This window comes from Lissotriton helveticus, chromosome 1_1 (genome assembly GCF_964261635.1).
Source record: "Lissotriton helveticus chromosome 1_1, aLisHel1.1, whole genome shotgun sequence".
NCBI classification, from domain to species: Eukaryota; Metazoa; Chordata; class Amphibia; order Caudata; family Salamandridae; genus Lissotriton; species Lissotriton helveticus.
This window is the reverse complement of record NC_136057.1, coordinates 1,099,384,810-1,099,408,043: the sequence shown is the minus strand read 5'-3', so window position 1 is coordinate 1,099,408,043 and position 23,234 is coordinate 1,099,384,810. Positions and strand designations below refer to the sequence as shown.

At 45.2% G+C, this 23,234-nt stretch overlaps 1 protein-coding gene across 3 annotated transcripts in view; it reads right to left on the bottom strand.

The window, feature by feature from the left end:
* LOC144821303 (uncharacterized) overlaps positions 1-23,234 on the bottom strand; it is a 321,172-nt gene that overhangs the window by 145,469 nt on the left and 152,469 nt on the right. The window lies entirely within an intron of this gene.

Genomic DNA, 23,234 nt, shown 5'->3' with positions numbered 1-23,234 from the left:
AGGGTGAGACGCTTGCCTACTGCTGTTCGTCATTTGAGAAAATAAACTACAAGTACAAGAATTCAGTGGAAAACATGGCTGGCAAGGCTACTTATCTGCCCCTGGGTCAACTTTGACTGCGATCTAAATCTAACTCTGAAACTGAAAAGGCAATCCCAGACCGCCACGTGGTACAGGTCACAGATTAGTTCAGAGCGAGGCACCTTAAATGTGTAGCACAGGTTTGCCCACACTCGCTCCACTCAGCCTGTGATAAGGGAACTGGTGCCTCTCTTTGCCTGTGGCCCTGATGGCCATGTGAAAAGACTTCTGTGCCACTGGCACCGCTGCCAATTGACCATTGTAGCAGTGCCGTTCTTTTAGTAAACATGTGTGCCAGTCTCTCACATTTAGTAATGCTGTTCAGCGATAATGGTTCTTTCCAAGAACATGTACAACGTTGTGGCCACTTTATGTGCCGAACAGTCATATTCGCAAGTACCCAATTAGAGGTGTGGCACAGCGGCCAGAGCGACTGACTCCGGAGGGGGGATGGGGGGGGGGTTCACAGTTGGGAGCCGGCGGCTACACAGCTCATCACCATGTGACTCTGGACGAAGGCTCAATTAATCCCCCCCCAGTCCCCAGCGCCTTGATACCCTGCGACTGTCTCCGGAGCGTGGGTCTCAGGGTTCGATCCCCGGTACCTGCGGCAACACAGCTCATCACCATGTGACTCTGAGAGAAGGCTCACTTAATCTTCCTGACGCCCCCAGTGCCTTGATACCCTTAGGGGTGATATGTTCGCGCTTTACAAATGTAGAATTAAAGTTATGTCCCGATGCAGTAAAACAAGCTCCAGAACTGGGCCTTGGCAAGGCCCGGCTAAAATTGCAGATAGGCCAACCGCAGCCCCAGTTCCACGTTTGCCCTCTGATTAGGCATCGAAAAATTTACCCCTCCCTCACATCCCACTAAAACCCTACTGTTTTGTGCCACCTGCAACTGGCAAGCTTATAAACAGGGTTACTGTATCATTGTTTCTGCTTCCAGGCTGTGAATCCTTCTCGTCTTCCATGTCCTCTGACATCTTGACCAAGAATCTCCCAGGTTCGAAAAGCAGATGAGGATTTTTGATCATAACACTGCCTTATGGGTCATGGCATCTCGAATCTCAACATGGATTTCATTTTAATATTGAATAGATGAAATTTGAAAGAGCTCATTTTCTAGCATTAAATAATTAAAATATGCAAACCCAGATGCTCGGTACATTCTAATCAAGAGGGAGATTTCAATTTTAAAATCAAAGAATTAACCATCAAAACAATACAAATAATCGGTTTTCTCAATAGCGAGTGTCACTTGCAGGAATCTTTCATGGGTTCACTGGTAGTATCTTAGCTAAGTTTTAAATATTTACTGCATTACAACAGTTACCTGTAAATTCTACCCTACTAATATTTAAGAATTGGTGTTCAAACAGCTGCTGAGGAGGAGGAAGGCAACACCCATGGACAGTCCTGTAACCGTCATCTAATCAGGTTCTCTCCCTTTCTGGCGGATAAAATCAAAACCCTTTTTAGGGAAAATCCCTTTGGGATCGCTGGATAACTGCTGTCCACCCAGTGTACTGCAATAGACCTCTGAGCCAATTACAGAAACATTGGAGAACGTTTATTCCCAGGTTCTGGACTCAGGAGCATTTCCCCCGTGCTGGAAGGAGGTGATTGCCACCGCCCTCAAGAAAAAGCCTAATAGAGATCCAGGTGATATTAAAAATCTTTGCCCGATTTCCCTGCTGCCAACCCCAACTAAAAAACTTGAGAAACACATTAAACAGGAGTTATCTCAGTTTTAAAGCGACCATGAACTTCTGGACTCTTCCAAAATGGGTTTAGGAGGAACCACAGCATTGAATCTGTGCTACTGGCGGGGGACGTTTCAATTCGCCAGCAAGTCATACCGAGGTGCAGTTATTTTGGTTATGCTTGATCTGTCTGCAGCCTTTGACACCATATCACCTTCTGTTTTGGGACACAGGCTGTGGCATGCTCTGCTGTGGGATGCTGCCTTAAACCTGATGGAGTCACTTTTAGTGAACAGGACTCTTACTGTCAACTGCAATGATTTTAGGGCCAAACCTTTCCAGCTTCCCTGCGGAGTTCCACAGGGTTGTTTCCTCAGTCCTTCCTTATTTAACCTGCGTGTTGCCCCCCTGGCGAAGCTGGTGTCTTCCTTTGGTTTCAAGGTGACATCTTATGCTGACAACACTCAAATCATCGTTTCCATTTCTGATGATTGGGAAGGGGTGGGAGATAGGTTTGAGTCTTCTATGGCCAAAGTCAGTACTCTGATGAGGGAGAACTGGCTTAAAATGAATGGGGAAAAGACTGAGGGCCATATTATCAAGAAAGGTCGATACATTATCCCCGCTTTTATCGGCAGGAAACTGCTGCTAAAGTGGCAATAATGGGCTTGATAATATGCCCTTGTGAATTACCATAGAAGCCCAGGTTACCTTAGATTGTGGTTTTTGGGGAGGAAAATTAGATCTGGACCGAACGTTGGTGGCTGGAAACTCGTGGTGCACATCCTCTTCCGGTGGCCACGGCAAAACATTTGAGGGTTATCTTTGACAATTTTTTAACACCCAGGTCAATAAAATTGTGAGTTCTTGTTTTTGGATCATTAAGACCTTAATGAAGATTCTCCCCTTTCTTCCTGAGGAGCTAAGTGTGTCAGGGGTCATTACGCCTATTACATCTCGCCTTGACTACTGTAACGCCCTCTACTTAAATGCCAACCAGTACTCGCTAAATAAGCTTCAGGCCATCCAAAATGCTGCTGCCTAGTTGTTCCTGGGGATTCCGAAGTACATCTCAGTTAGAGAGTGCTTGAGGACTCACCACTGGTTGCCGGTGAGAAAACGGCCAAATGTTAAAGGCCTGTGCCTGGTACATAAGGCTCTTCATCAACAGGGCTCATGTCATCTTAGGGCCACATTTAATAGGTATTCTCCTAGCAGACTCCTGAGATCAGCAGGACAGAGAAAGGTAATAGTTTAGAGGTTCTTGAAAGTGAGGTGAGGGAACAAGCCTTCACAGTAGGAGCTGTCATGTTGTGGAACTTATGCTACTTTCAATAGGCAAGTGAAAACCTGGTCATTTCTATACTTTTATTGCCTGGGTGACTCACTGGCCTGTTTGTCTGCTCTTAATTTGCTTGCGCTGTCTTCTTCCTTTTGGTACCTTATTTAGCATGAGTGCTTCAATGGCTTTTGGTTTTATGCACTTTATAAATTCTAGATTCAAATTCAAATTATTTAACATTGGGTAGAATGGAATGGAGATTTCTTTAACTTCAACATGCAATCCATTTCTGTTGAAAAGTTCCTGAAAGAGATTTTAGTAGTAAGTACCAAAATCTCTGCCAGAGTAAACGCCAAGCATTTTTAGCAACCTGAAACTGAGGGAAACAGTATTCTGTCTTCTCTTCAAGTAAGTGTGATATTGACTCAAAAAACTGCAGAGTGAACTGACAATCGATATTCTGATATATTTCCTAAATGACCTGAAGCACACACTGGCGAGGACAATAGGTAAATCTCTATTACATTATACAATAATGTACCAGCATCAATGCACATTTACTACAGAAAACAGAGTAACTGATCCTTACTGGCATCCATACCCCTACATAATGTATTGCTCATTTCCCTCTGTCTCTATTTCAGGCATTTCATTTTCCTAGCACTATGAAATGGCTCCAAACACTGTTATGTGTTTGATAAAACCACAATGACCTATCATAGCGTGTAGGTAAAATGAAAAAACACTGCAGTGCTGCTATTCCTGCGAGCCGAGAAATGCTTACGTTCCAATGTCTGCAATGTCAGTTTGATGCATTACAATTGACAACCCATATGTTCATTACTGCTGTAGCCTACAGGTTGTAAATTAGCACAATGTGAGCTAGAGAGGCATAGTAGAGCAGCTGTTGTCTTTACAATGTGTCCAGATACCATCTATTTTTTACAATTTGTATCCATCTGCCAGATTTCCAATAGAAAGATCATCTGGAGCTTAGTGGCTACTCATCTGTCTATCATGAAAACAAAATGGCGTTCACCTCCGCTCATTCACAGGATGTGCCACCCATCAACGGAACATAAACCGAAATATAGCTGTACATGTTTTCTCATATAAACATAATCACAGCAAACGAGCACACCCATAAAGTCTGGTTACAGTGCATTAGAGCTCTAACTAGATATGGTAACAATGGACAGTTTCCAGTAAAGAAGAATTAGGCAGCACCGGGTTGCAATTTAAGTGGATCAGGAAGATTTGATCAAAACTGGCAACAACCAGAAACAAGGTAACTCAAAAGCATGCAGCCAAATGCAAGAGACGTCTGGTCTTGTATACACACATGCAGTTGATTTATTGCCAGAAAGGTTGATGCACCAACCTGCCAGGAGTAGTAGAAAAGGCACGCTCTGACGTTGTGACATCACATATTTAACCCGTTATCACCCTCCCCTTCTCAACAGCATCTTATTTGCTGCTAAATTATTAGAATAATGGAAAGGAATGGAGGCTCCAGAATGAAAACATGTTTATAAGCTCACAGCTCAACTTATGTTCCTGTTGCTGTCTTATGATCATAGTCATCCTGAAACCGGGGGGCGCTAGTGCTGTGCCGGGGTGAACCAGGGATAGCATCTCTTATCCCCGTCAGCCCCAGTTAACATTCATATTTGTCACATTTATATTGTAAGTTTACCCAAACACAGGTTGATGGGTATCACAATACAGCTCTTTACCCCAACGCACTTTAGTAGGTATCGCGATACAGAAGAAATAACAGTGGATATTCTCAAGAACGTGTGATAACTATCGCAAAATTAGCCTAACCTAACTTTCAACATCGCAGTCTATCGCGGAAAATAACGCCGTGTAAACTAAGTATTCACAACACAGAGGTAAAATGCAATAGGCTCATGACAATGCAGCAAATGTCCGCGATAAAGTGAACGCGACACCGCTAAATTGCAAAACACAAACACAAAAAAAGTTGCGATGAGGCCAATCGCGATACAAAAAGCCGTTAAAACCAGGAACAGGCCTGCAAAATCCCACGCGCCAGGCAGGAAAATGCACTATAAAAGCAACAAAAAGAACACACCAAAAACATTTCAAAGTGCGTAGCAACATGCACCGGGACCGAGTGCAAGGGTCAACGCGAACCCCACAAGTCCCACAGACCACCAGCAAGGAACAACGGGGTCTGGGAAGGCCAAGGAGAAGAGGGAGAGGAAGACGGGGTGCAGTCTGCTGGAAAACCAGATCAGCGTCACAGAGGTGACAACACTACCATCAACTGACCCACAATTAGACTAAGGTGAATGCAGTCGGAGTGTCGAGGAGGCCAATGGGGGAGGCCAAGAGGCCCTGGCATGATGTGAAAATCTAAACCAAGCACAAACCCACTGTCAACAGGAAGGCAGCAATGGCGACATGAGGAGCTGGAAGAAATGGGGGCGTCAGTGATCAGTGTGGAGACGGTGCAAGGAGTTGGGAGTCTGGACACAGCTTGAGAGGACCTGACACAACATCAACAGGGTGAGTAACGACCAGGGACTGGGGGGCCAGGGGGAGTTGGGCACAATGGCCCATATGCACAAAGATGTGTAGATCACTACACACCCACACTGACCCTCGATCCTCGTGGCACACCCCAGCACACATACATTGCAATAACAGCACATCCACATTGACGACAATGTGGTACAATGTGCAACCCTAACACTGCAGAACAGAGGACAAAACTGGCTCCGCACCTGCGCAAAAAGCAGGTCGACTACATCTAACAGAGCAGGAAACTGTGAGATGGAAATGTACGCATACAACCTCACATCCGTCATGTAGTCCAAATGTCCACTGTCCCGCATCTAACTCCAGCACCTCCCAAACAGTCACAATGTACATTGTCATACAGTCTGCATGTAAACAAGAACAATGCGCCATCATTCATGTCAACACAATGTCAACATGCATCTCCCCTTCACATTGCAGAGGAACAAACACCTCCAGCAGAGTAGAGCAGAACACTCATCAGTGATGCTGGAGAGGACCACCACACCTCCGACACTGATGCCCTACAACAGTTTATGGACATCCTAGGAAACCCACCAACAGGGCCAGGGCAGCCAAGTTACATAGAGGAGAACCCAGCCTCTGCACAGACCACACAGCAGGAAGCACCTGCCAGCACGGCTGGCTCCCAACACTTCACCGAGCCACACATGGCATTCCAATGCCAGGTGTCAGAATGCCAAAAGGAGGTGGTCGAACAGGTGGGGATGGGATCCAAACCCATGGAAGACGAACTAGATCACATAAGTAGGTGTCTAATTCCCTTCAGGGACCACCTACACCCCACAAAGGAGACCCTCACTGCGAAAGAGACACATGCATATGCACATTTCCAGTACAGAACCACGCCAAGAGGCATGCAATTATCATTCACACCCCCACGCCGGACCTGCGTACGATGGACCAGTCCACACCTCTTACGTATTGAGTGGGTGACGACAAAGCTACATGTCCAAGCTCTAATCCGCTGCCTCCGGTGACATAGTTGCATCCGCTGTACACAGCACAATGTAATGTTGTGGGGCCCGCGGCACTCATGCATACATTATAACCACATGGACACAAGCAGATAGTTTGTGGAACTAGCTACTGGCACGTGCGCCTGGCACCTTTATTGGCAGGGTCACATGTACACTGACACCTGTGCTGGATGGGTGTGGGGTGAGTGTAAGCCAGCCCTCACTGAGTGGTTGGTGCTGGCAACAACTTGAACAGTGTTCACTATTAAAATGGAAACAGAAAACACCAGCATTACATGAACAAATGTGAAGCATCATGGTGGTAGCCGGAGTAAGTACAGAGGTCACCCCAATATGCAAACATAAGTGTACGTGAGTTGCAGTGCACTGAGGTTTGGGCACTAGAGCTGAGCGTGCTCATGTGAATGAATTGTCTAGGATTGTGTCCCTTTGGGATATACCTGATGCAGCTGCAGTGGGGTGTGTTACACCTGCATCATCTTACTCATCATCGTCCCAAGTTTCCCACACGGCCTGAGGTGACATTGCTGCATAACCTATACACAGCACAAAACTCAATCAGCAAAGGTCCATGTGTTGTGGTGCATTGAGTTGGAGGGCTGAGCAGGGTATCAGGCAGAGGATGGCATCCACGACAGTTGTGAGTAACTCCGTTAGTCTGTTTCGACCCTGGCAGTTGGCGGTTGGAGGTGGTCCTGGCGGTGGTGGCGTGTGCCTCCTGCAGAGATGTGACATCTGGGCCGGTCAGGATTTGATTTGATATGTGAGCCCTGGTGGACTGCTGTTGAGGCCGGAAGCAGTGGACAGCGCAGAGCCACATACACATGGCGTCGATGACCCCGAGGTTATCGTCTAAGAGGCCATACAATATCTCAGATTACAGGGTCCCTGACTTGAGCTGCACAGAGTTAGTGGCCCTGGATGCACTGCGGCCGGCACAGGCACACCGCCACAGGACGGTGACTTGCGGTGCACTGAGGAAGGTCCACGTGGACTGAGCGGGTCCTCATCGATGTCCGAGGTGAATGTGGTGGAGAGTTGCGGGGAACATTGGAAGGTGTCCTCAGGGGCATGATGCAGAGGGCAGTACCGTGCGGAAGCAGTAAATGGAGGAGTGGAATGCTACAGCCTCGTTTTTACCACCAATTCAGTATCAGCTACATGAGGATGAAGACAACCCCCAGTCCATAGATTCAGACTCCACCAAAGTTCAACCAGAGAGTGTCCATTAATTTTGGGGAACATACTTAGTGGCACCGGGGCTGAGAGGGGATGCAGTCTGCAATGATGCTGGTACAATGATATGAACTCGGCCATTGCTAAATCAAGACTCAGTCCCAATTGTGTGACCTACTCGACCGCAGTGTAGGCCGGAGGCAGAGGTCAGCACTGGCCCAGAGCCATGTGTCGTTGGCTCACGATGCACAGAGTTAGTAACACCAGGGCAGTTGTTGGTAGTGTTCGATCACCTCCGTAACGATGATCCTTTTTTCCTCCTGACTGAAATGCATGCAATGATATGTACTCTGCCACTGAAAAATCAAGACTCAGTTCCAAATGTGTGACCAACTCGAGCGTTGTGTGACCCGAGGGCAGTAGTCCACGTGGGCCCGCAGACACGTGTGGTTGGAATGCTATACACAGACTTGGTGGCACCACATCGAAGGGGGTATAGCGTTATTAACACTGCCATAAATAATGTTCTCTGCCATAGTGTACTCAAGACTCAGTTCCAAATGTGTGACCTACTAGTCCGCTGTGTATGCCAGTGGAGTATGTCAAAGCGAAAGGAGTAGTGCGGCCTTTGTCGCGGAGGCCGTGATGGTCTGAGGAGGCTGCCAAGGCCACAACCCTTACACAATTTGAGACAGGTCCAATAAGGATTGGCTACTCCAGATATGACCTACTTGCTCTCAGACCTAAATCAACATGCCCCAAACTACCATTGCAGATAGAAGATAAATCCTGCCCAACATGTCACCTATCCTTGATTCCCCCCAGAGTCAGAGGCGAAATATGCGGTGTACTCAGAGTAACAGGCCTATAGCTAAGACCTTCGGGGGAGGGTTAATCAACACACGGTCACTAGTCAAGCATAATTTTGAAACAGCAGAACTCATAGAGGCCAAAAATCTTGACACTCTTCTCATTACTGAGACATGGGCGGACCAGGCCTCTGATATTGACCTAGCACTAGCGATTCTTGAAGGATACTCTATTATCAGGGCAGGCAGGAAGGAGAAACGCGGGGAGGCCTGGCCATCATCCATAGAAATGACTTAAGGGCCAAGGGTCTAAATGAGAGTGGTAACCCAGATTGTGAGATTCTGCACTTTCAAATAAACATTACCAACCTCGCCTAGGTCAAAAACACCTCTGATACAATTATTAAGCCCATTTTTGGAATCCAGTGTGAAGAACTCAGACTTCACGGTTCTGGGAGACTTCAATTTGCATCTGGAAAAGAGCTCCAATACCAGCTTAACAACACTGTCAGATGCATTATCTAATCTAGCCATGGAACAAATCACAACGCAGAACAACCACGAGGCAGGCCACACGGTCGATGGGATATTCACATCTAACAAGAACATCAGAATATTAGAAGTCCTACCGGTGCCATGGTCAGACCATAAGGCAATAGTATTTGCTATAAAAATAGGAAAAGTCATAGCAGTAGCTGCACCACATCATAAGCACGTTACTTCTCTTAATTGGCAAAAAATTAACTCCCCTATTTTAAAGGATCATCTAACAATGTCAATCCCGAAACTTGACAAGGACTGTAATGTTGCCACAAACCAAATTTGAAGTTGGATCAACGCGGCCATAAAAGCAGCAGTTCCTCAAAAAAAGAACACCTCAAGGAGGAAAACCCCTTGACAACCATGGTTTACAAATGCACTAAAATTGCAAAAGCAACTCTGCGGGAAGTTAGAAAAAAAATGGAGGTCGAAATATGAGTAAGGGCCAAGAGAGGACTACAAAACAACGCTGGCCATCCATAAGAAACTAATGTTAGCAGAAAAAAGTAAATACTTCATACAAAAAATAGAGGAGGCAAAAAACTCGAGCAAAGAACTCTTCTCCACAGTTAAAAAATTACCAAAAATTGACAGTTCAACTTTAACAGAAATAAGCTCAGAGTTTTGCAACAACCTGGGCCAGTTTTTTGTAGATAAAGTCTCCAGGGTATACAAATCCTTTAAAAGGACAGTAAATCCTACTCACACACTCCCCAACATTGAACCGAATGCCGAAATTTCACCACCTATAAGGGACCACTCATTCTACTTTCAGGCACCTTCAACTGAACAGATTCTCCAGGTGGTTAGGTTAACGAAATCTGGAGGCACATCTGATCCTTGTCCACCTAAGGTGATGCACCTTTTCCCCGAACTATTGAGTGAGCAATTAGGGCTGCTCTTCACCAAAATAATTCAATCCTGCCACTTCCCTGAGGCATGGCAAACAGCGTCAGCACTGCCACTATTAAAGAAACCTACCCTAGACCCACAAGAACCGGGTACTTATAGACCCATTGTAAGAATACCGTTTGCCGCCAAAGTTCTGGAGAAACTACTGAATAGACAGTTGTCCTAATTCCTCAGGGAGGCAAATGTCCTAGACCACTCACAATTTGGCTTCCGAGAAGGGCATGGAATAGACACAGCCCTGTCGATGGCTACTGAGGAACTTAGGAGTGTACTGGATGGTGGAGGAAAGGCCGCCTTGATCCTATTAGATCTCTCAGCGGCCTTTGATATGGTAAACCATGACACTCTCCTCAGCCGTCTTACATAAGCAGGAGTGCACGAGTCGGCTCGATCTCTGCTGGCCTCTTGCTTGTCCAACAGGATGTTCACGGTTGAGTTGGAAGAGGCAAAATCTAAATCTTTCAGCTCCCCATGTGGGGTACCCCAGGGGTCATCACTAAGTCCCACTATATTTAACCTGTACATGGCACCCCTGGCAGCAATAATAAGGGACTGCGGCTTCCTTCCAGTCTCATTTGCTGACGACACCCAAATCGTGGTGTCAATTGCAAACAATGTCAAAGAGACGGCAGATAGATTTAAAAAATGCATGGAACAAATTAACCAATGAATGCAGGGCAATTGCCTAAAATTGAATGAGGATAAAAGCGAAGTCATGCTATTGGGGACAGACATGAACATTTGGTCCCAGGACTGGTGGCCTGACAGACATTTTCTGGTTTTAGTAACCAGATAAAAAACGTGGTCAATAAGAATTGGCACATTCTGAATCATGATGAGGAAGTATCCCTTGAGAGACCCCTATATGCATTTAAGAAGAATAAAAACGTACGTGACTTACTGGTTCACACTTATAGGGACAATGTTATTGATTCACAAAGAACATTGGACAACACCAAAGTTATTGGGAACTCGAGATGTGGTTCATGTAATATATGCCCCCAGTGTGTAGTCGCTTCAGAGTTCACTACTAATGGAATGACGATGAAATGCAGAACGCATAACAACTGCAGAAGTAAAAATATTATCTATCTTCTCCAGTGCCCATGTGGTCTGTGTTATATTGGAGAGACAGGTAGAGAAGCACGTATTCGCTTCCAAGAGCATCGATCAGCGATAAAAACCAAAAAGATTACAGCTCCCATTGTGACACATTTTTTAGAGAAGAACCATGGAGAGAGTGATTTTAGGTGGTTCATCCTGGAGAGGGTGAAAATTGGCAAGAGGGGTGGTAATATCACCACTGTTCGTAAACAAAGGGAGCAATGGTATATCTCTTTTTTCAATACTGTCAGAAATGGTCTGAATTCGAGAGAGGAATGGGACTGAATTATTGGGGCCCTCTAGTTGCACTGTGGGCATTCTCCCCTTTTTTCCCACTTGTTATATTCTTCTTTTTTCCATCTGCTATATTTTGTGTGCTCAAAATTTATTTTGGGCATTATGATCACAAGTGTTTCATTGGTCAGTTGTATACTTATAGATTTTTCCGAGGGAATTATTAGTTTAAAAAAAATTATCCCTCTCTATGTACTTGAGTAACAGTCTTTCTATTTAAGTTTAAATGTAGTAATGTAACTCTGCAAGTATATATTTGTTATACTGGCCCGATGTCCAAGTCTAAAGACGGGCGGTGTCTGATGACGGATTGATTATTGTCAATTGTAACATGGCAACGTGGCAGTTGCGTTATATAAATATTTGGTGGCTGCTCCCGAAGTGAGAGACATACAGTGTCTCACTTTCCATCATTAGATTCCAAAAATATTGAGGTTTATCTATACCCTCTTCTGATATCAATTAGGATATGGATCCGTAGCGTGGATAGAGTAGTCATTAATATGCTTGTGTGGCACTTATGGACGAATTGTCGACATTTGAGCTTAGTCGGCATTTGAGCTTATTCTGAGGAATAGTTTGCGCGCGGGTTTAAGCTTGTCCAAATAATTAATTGGCAACTTACAACTATTTCGGCCATATTGGATGGAATGAATGACCTATATAAACAAAGGTCTTGTGTAAAAGATGGTCCTTTTTTGCTGTTCATGCCTGTTGTAGTTCGGGTCATTGAACAGGTGTCACAGCTGCCGTACCTTAGCGGTTTCCCGCGTTTGCAGGAGTACTTAAACGGCGGGTCAGTACCTCGGCGGTTCACAAAAGGTGAAGGTTACCGACACACGGAACGACGGAATTCTAACCAATCTCGGTAAGCATGTGCGCGTTCTTTGCGGCGACAGTATCGTATTTTTGAGCCTTCGGTTTATTCTTTATTTTAATTATTTATACTTTTCATTGTTTAACGTAGGCGCGATCTGGTGGTATCCGAAAATATCTAATATTGGAACCACAATTGCACGGCAACTTTGTGTCTATGCATCTCTTACTGACGGAGGACGCTGCCTCGCTTGTACCGTGTGTCCCTTGAGTGCCTCGAAATCTTAACGAATGTAAGTGAAAAAGTAGACACGGTCTCTCTTCCTCGTTGAAAGCGGGATAAAATAGATATTCATAGGCATTTCCTGTTTTTTATCGTTCCTCAGGTTTACTGTGTATACCATGCTTGACATCGGTGGCTGATCAGAGCACAGCTGGAGATTGTCCAACCTTACCTTATGTTTAAGCAGCCATAAAGGTTGGTCGTTAACTCCGGAAATCATTTGTTTGAAATCTTGTAAAGCTCTAACTTAGGTGATTAGTAAATAGATATTCTCTATCTTTGTTTGTTAGGTGCGCCTAAGGTAAGCCCGTCTGCGCCCGTCCGCGCCCCGGAAGCGCGCAGGGCCAGAGAGGCTGCTCGGTTTGGGCCCCATCAGTCGAACTCCCATATCACGTATAGTAGAGATCTACTCCTATCCCTTAATAAAAACTTGTGCGGCGACTGCAAGGTATGGGAGGTTCAACATTCCTCTGATGTGGTTTGCCCCGTATGTCAGTTCCAACTTAGACCGGGTCCCCCCTCTCCTTCTTCTTTGGTCAATGAAGAGGGTGACTCCAGAATCCGAGCTGTTCTCATCAATGCCCGCTCCTTAGTCAAGCATACGGAAGAGGTTCGCGAGTTGATAATCGATAACTCGCTTGACCTCTTATTCGTTACTGAGACTTGGCTTCATTCTCACTGTGCCCCTACAATTGTACTGGCCATACCCAGGGGCTTCAAGATAACAAGGTTAGATCGTAGTTTGGGCAGGGGAGGAGGACTAGCAGTTATCTACAGAGACAAATGGTCTCTGATTAAGGAATGCTCTGGTGCCATTGAGGACGGAGAAGCACTGGAATTTTCGATTGCTCTCTCTTCGCAGTTCACCTTGGGCGGGCTGCTGATCTATCGCCCTCCAGGCCCGCTAGGCTCCTTCTTTGAAGCTCTGGAGGAGCTCGTTTCCCACAGAGCACTGAGATTCCCCAGGTTTCTGCTCCTGGCGAATTTCAACATACATATGGATGTTCCTACAGCCCTGGGGGTCAGGAACCTGGATGATCTATGTACCTTAGCGCATCTCAGAACACAAGGTCAGGATACTACTCACCTTGGAGGACATTGCCTTGATCTTGTCTATACCAACTTTAGTATTATAATTGATACCCCGTGCCCAGTCACATGGTCAGACCATTTCTTGGTAAGCTTTTCCTGGGAAACTGACAGGGCTTGCGCCTTAGCTGGTGTGCAAAAGATCCCCTTTCCCCAGAGGATTAGTATCCCAGCTCTGGCATCATCCCTGTCTCACACTGTTCCGGACAAGTCGGGAAATCTGGAAGAAGCAGTCGAGAATTTCTCGACATGGATTACAACCTCGGCAAGCCTGTTACCACATACTAAAGCGACAATTCGACCGCGAGCCACTCCGCCATCCCCTTGGTACACGGAACATCTTAAAAGCTTAAAAATAGGATGCAAGGAGCTGGAAAGATCATGGAGGCGAGAGTATTGCCCACTAGCTAAGGCGAAACTCCGAGCAGGGCAAAAATAGTATTACGCTGCAATTAAGAGGGCTAAGGGAGATTATTACGCAGACAGGATTCAAAAAGCAAAAAACAACAGTAGATACATTTTCTCTATTGTAAAAAGTTTTACGTCCCCGGTGGCAGAAACTCAGGCGGCCCCTTTAGCTGAGGGATGGTGTGAGAAACTGTCAACTTACTTTACAGATACAATAAAGAAAATTCAAGAGAGTCTTAAGCCTACTGGCTCTGAACACCCTTCACCAGGTCAGGAGGCCCATGAACAAGACATCTCTCTTCAACTCTTTATTCCATCCATCGGCACAAAGGCATTGTGCTCTTTTATAAAGGTTGAAGAGAAGGATGTCTTGGCTATTCTTAAAGCGCTGAAATCTGGGTCCCCCGCGGATCCCTGCCCTGCTAGAGTTCTGAGCGGTGTGGCGGAGGTTATTGCATCTACAGTAACAGACCTGGTTAATGAGTCTTTATTAACCGGTAATGTACCACCTCAGTGGAAACAAGCAAAACTCCTCCCACTGATCAAAAAACCTACAGCGGACCCTTTGATTACCTCTAATTATAGGCCCATCTCCCTGCTCCCGGCCCTAGCCAAGGTCTGCGAGAAGGATGATTTTCGACAGCTGGAGAAGTTTGTGGAATCTACGGGGGCGTTACATCCTGCCCAATCCGGATTCTGCTCCTCCTACAGCACTGAGACCGCGCTAGTGGAGGTCACCGAGGCCATCAGGGAGTGCCTGGACGGGGGCGGCAGAGCGGCTCTAATTTTATTGGACCTCTCTGCCGCGTTTGACACGGTTCCCCATGCCAAGCTGCTCCCTAGGCTTGAGGATATTGGCATTACTGGCGCGGTTCTCAAATGGGTCGAATCCTTTCTCACAGACCGGTTCCAACAAATCTGGCTTCCCCCTTATCACTCTTCGAACAGCAGGGTAGATACTGGAGTCCCCCAAGGGTCGACTTTGAGTCCCCTACTTTTTAATGTATATTTGACCCCCCTTGTCTATCTTGCTGAGAGCTTGGGTGCGAAAATAATGGCTTATGCCGACGACACCCAACTTCTCTTCACGTGGGACAAGAACAATCTCTGCACAGAGAGAGTCCAGCAGTGCTTGTCCTCAGTATTTGACTGGCTTGCCCAGGCGGATCTCAAATGCAATGAGGACAAGTCGGAGATTCTCCTGTACGGCCACTTTCCAGCGGGATTTAAAGAATCCATTTGGCCCATGGGACTGCCGTGCCCCACTGGGAATTGCGGGGTTGCAAAGAACCTAGGGATCTGGTTCGGAGCTGATCTATGCTTCCGAGATCAGATCATGCGATTGGCGGGAACCTGTTATGGGACCCTTACCACCCTCCGGAAGTTCTTTCCCCTTCTCCCCCAGGAAGCTAAAGAAACAGTGGCCAGAGCACTGATACTTTCGCGTCTGGACTACGCCAACGCCCTTTATGTGGGCGCTCCCGACTTTCTGCTTCACAAACTGCAAGTAGTCCAGAACGCGACAGTAAGGCTCCTATTTAACATTCCCAGGTGTCTTAGTGTGCGGAAGCAACTCTCTGAGCTTCATTGGCTTCCAGTAGCTCTCAGAGTGCGCTTTAAGATTCTGACATTGGCTTTCAAAGCCTTACACGGCCCATGCCCGTCCTACCTAAGATTATAGGTTTGCTTTCTACCATCCTCCGCGGCATCTGAGATCTGTCTCCCTCAGACACTTGGTCACTCCCAGATTCAAGAGAACTCGTCTTGGGGGTAAATCCCTAGTGGTCAGAGCCGCCCAGCTATGGAACAAACTCCCCGACCATCTTAGACATACAACAAGCCTCACATATTTTAAAAAACATCTAAAAACTTTCCTATTTAGGCAAACCTTGTAGACCACTCGCTTTCTTTTTAGCTGATATTTGAACCCTCTCCCGCGCCAGGACAGTCGTGACTATTAGTGCGCGTTATAAGCAAATATATAACATAAACAGATTATTGAGCCTGAGAGGTTTTTTTGAACTCATTTGGCGAGATAAGGTGTTCCATTAACGTAGGAACCATTCATTAGAAGTCGATAAGGTTTGAGAGTTTTAAGGTACGTGATTATAGACCATCTAACAGTATTTGGTTGTTATTACTGCTTTCGCCTTTGATCTTTCCCAGGAGGTACCTATTTATCACTCTTCAATGGGTCCATTAGTCACTGAGTAGGAGTGAGGTCTATGCCCACGTTGCTAATATGTAAGAATTATCTATCATGAGGGTTTACTCATAAATCGGCAGGAACATAAAATGAAAGGATGCACTGCTTATACCCTATGCTAGAATTTTCTGCAATGAAGGTTTTTCTCAATGTGTCACATGATGTTTATCAATTGGCTGGGTAGAATGGTATTAAGTTTTTTTGTATATCTAGCCGTGATAAAACGTAACAAAATGTGATAAAATGTAATAAAATGATAATGAAATGTGATGTAATGGTTTTGTTATACAGTCTTATGTGTGGTTTGTTTATAATGTTTATTGGTATAATGTTCATTGGTGTATAGTTGGAGGCATTACAATGAGGTCATTGTGAAATATGTTGTGCACAATTATTTTTTAATGTAAGTGATAGAGCTAAAACTCTTTTTATCCTTTTTTAAAAAAACGGTTATTACCAACAATGCATTCTCAAAACTGATTTTTCTTGTTTTTCAGAATATTGTGGGGAAGAAACTATGTACAAACCTGATGAAGGTGGTCTAACCATTTGATCCACCGAAACGCGTCGCATGATATAAGGAGGATTGTGTATTACAATGCCTAGAAAATAATTCTGACGTTTTCGCTGAATTCAATTTTCTGTTCATGCCGCCTTTTTATGAAATAGGAATCTAATATTTCCTTAATTTATGCTCTTCCCCGTTATTTTAATTTGTGTTGAATGATGTTTTAACTTTGCATTGTATAATAAATTGTTCAGGACTTTTCATAATTTTGTTTGTGTCTTGCCTCATAAGTATAGTTTTATGTTAATGTTATTTGTCTTTATTATTTGCTGAACGTTGTGTCACTACAAAAGGTGTCCTAAAGGGATTTCTTGCTTGACCTAACTGGTGGCCTGACAACCTGGACCAAGGCCCATCCCCTGTAAATAAGGAAAGAAACCTAGGAATAGTCCTGGACACTAAACTGACATATGAGACACAGACTAACAAATTAGCCTCTTCCATCTGGTACATTCTGAAAATGATCAGGAAACTTCTGCCGTTCATCCCCCAGGAGTCGTGCAAAACAGTGGTAACTACGCTGGCCTTGTCGAGGCTGGATTACGGAAACACTTTATATGCTGGAATCCAGGCCGAGCATCTGGCAACACTACAACGTCTACAAAATGCAGCAGCTAGACTGGTGTTGTACATTCCCAGGTATGAGCCAATAGCGCAAAATCTCTCCACTGGCTCCCAATAGGAAAAAGAGTAAAATTCAAATCCCTGTGTCTGGCCTACAAAGCCCTCTATGGGATGGGTCCCCAGTTTTTGAGAACTCACCTGAAACGGTATGAGCCATCTAGGACCTTAAGATCCAGTCATCAAAAACTGATTCAGGTACCCAGATTTAAACAAGCCCGGTGGGGGGGGGGGGAGCTTTCTGCTGCATGCAGCTAAGACATGGAATATGCTCCCGACGGCAATCAAAAACAGCCCCTCGCTGCTCTCATTTAGGAAAGAGATGAAAACCTGGCTGTTCACTGCAGGCTAGAAAATATATAACTTGGAAGCTATCAGGTCTCCTGCATCTCCCAGCGCCAAGACGCCCATGGGCAATAGCGCGCTTTACAAAACTACAAATCAGAGACGTTGGGCATTCCGGAAGAGAACCACAACCCAGAGTTGCGTGCTTTTTATTGACACCCCTACTCTGGCCTGGCGAACGCCGGGCCAGCCCACTCCACTCACGCTTACGGGGGGAAGTAACAAGCTACATTTCCACAAGCTTCCCCACTGGCTGGGCTGACATGGCTGCGTCCACTGTCCACTACATTCCAAACACCAGCGGTGTATGTCGACATGGATATGTGTGTGGTCTGCATATTGCAGTCTGTCCAGCACATCAACACCACACTTGGCATTGTGTACATTCTCATTCATGGGTCACTTGCCTCCTTCGCACATGCCTTGTTCGCACCTCTCCCCACAATCTGCTATTGTGTGGCTGCAGTGCCATGCCATTGAAGGCTCATGTACATTGCTGGCCCAGGTTCCCACAGTAAGTTGTGCTGTCATGTCTGGTGGGTGGGCATGTTGTTTGGCATGTTGTATGTGAGTTTGTAACATGTGTAATCCCAGTGTTGTGAGTTGCATGATTGTGGAGTTGAGGTGTGTGGTGTGTTCATTTGGTACTTGCCAATGAGCAGTTCATTTTTGTGGGTGCCATCCTGGTAGCGCTAGTTGATAATGGACTGGCTGAAGATAAAGGAATCATGCACACTGCCTGGGTGGTCGGCGTTGACGTTGGTGGAGAGTCCCCGGTGGTCCACCATTGCCTGTGCATTGATGGAATGCGTGCACTTTCTGCTGCGGTTATTGTGTGTAGTGTTGGCAGGGGGCACAAGTAGCACATGGGTGCAGTCAATTGCCCCAACGCGTGTAGGAAGCCAGCTATGGCGTGGAAGCCTGTCTTGGTCTCCAGCTGTTCCTGCGCAGTGTGGGGGAAGTGAAGGTGCTGGGGTACCAAGCTGAAGATGGCATCCAAGACAGTTGTGAAGAACTGTGATGGGCTGGCTGTGAGACTCATCCGACTCAGGCAGTTGTTATTTGGAAGGTACCAGAGGCCAACAGGTGCAGCACAGCCAGCAGCTTTGTCTGAGGTGTGATGTTGGTTGTCCGCTGTGTTGGTACCGCCAGCCTGTGGGCAATGAGGTTCAGGATGCGGCGGATGGTTGTCCTTTTGAGCCTGTAGCGGGCAATGACATCCTCTGGTGTTAGGTCTGTGAGGCTGGTGCGTTTTCTGCAGGTCCGCCGTCCATGTCTGCGCTACTTCTGTGGTAGTCCGGGGGTGGCAGGGTGGTACCGGGGGGGGGGCAGCGATGGGTGTGGTGGCAGTGGGTATTGTGGCCTTCTTGGGTGTCCGAGTTGCATGTTTGTTGGCTCCATGGCATCTGTTGTTCTTCTGGTGTTGTTCTGGGCTGGGCTCCCTTTTGTGGTGCAGGTTGTTGTTGGACTTTACACCAGGTGAGAGCAGGTGTTATATTCATGTGGCTAACGCGCCTTATTGCCTGTTTTGGGATCTTATCGCCGATCTTGCTGGTCGTTGAGAATGTTGCGGAGTGGTGTGTTTGCTGCTTTTTGCACGGGAACGCCTACTCTGCATCTCATTAGCGTTAGTTGACGGGGTCTCATCGGTGGCTATCACAGGTAAACTGGTGATATGGGCTGTTAGCACCAGCTTGTGAATGGGGTGATAAAATTATCGCCTCTTTGGCTGCGATAAAGAGCCGATTAATCTGCAATGATTCCTTGAGAATATGCCCCTACAGCTCTTTACCCAAACGCACGTTAGTAGGTATTGTGATACAGAAGAAATAACAGCTCTTTACCTAAACACACATTAGTAGGTATCGCGATACAGAAGAAATAACAGCTCTTTACCCAAACGCACGTTAGTAGGTATTGTGATACAGAAAACATAACTTCTTTTATACAAACATGCTAGTACATATTATGATACAGATGAAATAACAGCTATTTCACCTAAACGCATGTTAGAAGGAAGGGCGATGCAGCAGAAATAGCAGCTCTTTTACCCAAACGGATGTTGAGTGGTATCGCGATACAGAAAAAATAGCAGCATCTGGCCTCTAAATAATTTTACATTGTTTTAAAATATTTTCTAAAACTATGCAGATGAACTTCTTGCCTACATTCTGTTGACTAGTTTACAGTGTACGCGGCATACAGATGGAGGTATCTGGGCATGTTTTATACCTTACCCTTGTTGAAATAAACCTGCGTTGTGCGTGTTTCTGTTCCTCCAAGTGCATTATAGGTAGGGGAAAGTTTTGCACTAGATTTGTCTTGCAATAATTCACATAGATCCAGGGTGTTATATTTCTCTTGATGCAGCCCTTCTCCAGGAGAAATCAAACGATGGGGTGGTAAGGTCTTGCTTGCAAAGACAGCATTAACAAGTTTGAAGTTCTGAGCATCGACTGTTGAGTGAGTTATGTGCAACGTATGGCATTCTTATTCTGAGGAGTAATGTCGAAATCAGACATGATATATGTGAACTGGTGAACGGTTATATATGAGCTATATGCTTGAGCTGCTAGGAAATTATGAATAGTAACACCTTCCAAGACCAACAGGTCATAACTGCCTGCATTTGCCTGAAATCTACCTACTAAAGTGCCTAGTTTTGAAAAGTAATCCCGGCTGCAGGGTGCTTTGTGTGAGAAACTGCAAATACGTCCCTTGAGGAATTTGAATAAAAATGTTGAGTTGCAAAGCTACTTGACATAGCTTTTATTCACCCCCAACCATAAAATGTTATGAGAACAATGCGACTTTTGTGGTTAGATATGAAGTTCGGCGTTTTTCAATTGAAAACATTACAAACATAAAGACACATTTCCTGGAGCAAATGAAGAGATGCCTTGAACATTTAGGGAAAGATTTGTCAAGGTTTTGCGGGCCACGCAAAATCGAAGTGAGATTTATCAAGACACACAAGGTCACCTTTCGTGGCCCTGCATGACTTGATTAATCTAGAGTAACACAAAGCAGTGACTTGTGTTACTCTGCCCCAGAGATCTGTTCCATGGGTTGAGCGTAGATGTTCCCATGCATCCATCCATGGATTTTGGTGCATTCCCACATTTACTATTAGTGGTAGACCTGGAAATGTGTCAAAATGCTACACCTCCATTGGGGAGGCATAACGAGGAGAAACATCTTTATTTCTTCTAGTTTTTCCTCTTTCTATGTGTGCTGCATTCTGCAGCACATGTAGAAAGATGAAAATGCATCTCAGGATTATTGTTCCTTGTGCTGGATGGTGTCCCTTTCTGCACAAAAACAATCCTGCCTACAATGCAGGCACGCTTACACCATGACGCATGGGTGTTTGTGTTGGGGCTACACAGCCAAAGGTGAGCCAGTGCTAGGAAAAGACAGGAATGCGCCGTATATTGGTAAAAATGGCACATTCTGCCATTTCCCTTTCACTCAGCGCAGCAAGGTGACTTGCTGCATTACGCAGAATTAAAACATGCTAAACATGGGCGCTAATATTTAAACATTCATCCTTTGCAATATGTTGCACTGGTTACAAAGTCGGGCATGCCTGGGATATCCTCACGATACTAATACACAAAATGGAATTTACAGAAAAGACTAGGCAAACCTATTTGGTCAAGCCCCAAAATGGCTGAATGTTTCACATATTTGAGTTTGATATAACATAGGTCAACCCGATTCATTATGCTATATAGGTCACAGTCGCTGCTACATCTTGGCAGGCTGGATGAAGTCTGCGGAGGGGAAGCAGGAGTGACTGTTGAGAATCGTGGGCGAAGGCGCTGTTATTGATTTTGGAGGAACTTCGGGGGTTTTGAAGGGTGAATTTTGGCAGATTGTAAAAAGAATGACAATGTAGAAATGCCTGATGCTTTATTTTTGTTCCACATGTGCATGGGCATAATTGAACAGATTTTGCATGTACCTGATTACTCCGTTTTAGGGGAGCTTTGTAACTTTGGTAGAGGGTGAGTTTTGACAGGCTATTAAGCATGTCCCAAACCCCCATTGCTTATAGGTTTGCATTCGAACTGGTACATCTCTGTTACATTCCACTACTAGGCATTGCGCAAAAATGCAAATTCATCCGTCTTTCAACTCCAAATTGTACTTTAATTAAACTTTCAACTTTTTGTAATTAAAAAAGCAGTTTTAAACAGAGTATTAGTATTCCTGAAGCCCCGAAGGGCTGATCAAGGAAGTGGTTTCACTTATATTGCTTGGCAGCTATCTCTTACATGATGCTCTGGGCAACTATTCCCCCAGACAAAGTGCAAAGTCTACTTGCTCCCATGTCAACCATGTAAGGCCTAATAGCTGGAGCCCCACAGCTCCCCCTGCGATATTCCCTTCAAGATGCACTGTCCAACCCCATCCACTTCTACCATTTCCTGACCCTCTCCTTTGTACTTGCTATCTTTCAGAGCACAGAAGGTTCTCTGGTTCATATAAATCACTGGTTCATAGTATAATTCCCATCTGCATAATGTCCAAATTGTTGCATGGGTATTTTAGGCCCGGGAAGAAACACTGTCCTTTTATATGCACACATTTCTTAAGTTGCCTTCTGTTCTACACAATGACTTTTGACACCCATTTACTTGCATTACGGTGAGGGATTATTTTCTCTGAAACCCAATTGCTTACGATTCTACTTCATAAGTACACTATAGCGACATCTTGAACATTTAGTGCAAGGCCTCAAATATATTTTGTGCAAATGTTGTTGTTTATTATTCATCCATGAGGCGACATGGCAATCACAAGAGAATAAACAATGTCAGCCTGGCGAAGCCTCGATACGGAAGCATGGATACAGGTTTTTTTAAAATATCTATTTCATTGACATTTATAATATTATCTTCGATACAATCAATGTAGGTTCAAAACCCCTAGAATACTACACAGTTTCAAAAAACAAAATCATGTCACATATCAAGCTCAGGTATACATTTGTAGGGATATAGAGTAAACAATAGTTATTCCAACATCATGTTTCCCAGTGATTTTATCCAATGTAGTTTTAGATACCCTGCAGGTTTATACTAATGCATATTGATTCCCTGGTGCAGCTGGGAGCATTACCTGGAGTATCTAAGTCTGCCTGCGGTCTTGATCATTTCGTATTTACATATTCTGCACAACGTTTGTGTAACTGCCATACAAGAACTCAATAAAAAATAATAGGAAAGAAAAAGGAAAACCAAACTCAGTGCATTTTAAATACCATTCAGACACTCCACTAAAACTTAGATAAATCCACCAGGGGTCCTCTGTCTATCGGTATGTATGAAACTGCTCGACTGATTCTTCTATCGGGTCGGGGGCTGCTACGGGGGAGACGAGAAGGGTAATCAATGAAGGCTCACAGGATGTTGGGGCAAAGACCAGTATCAAATAAA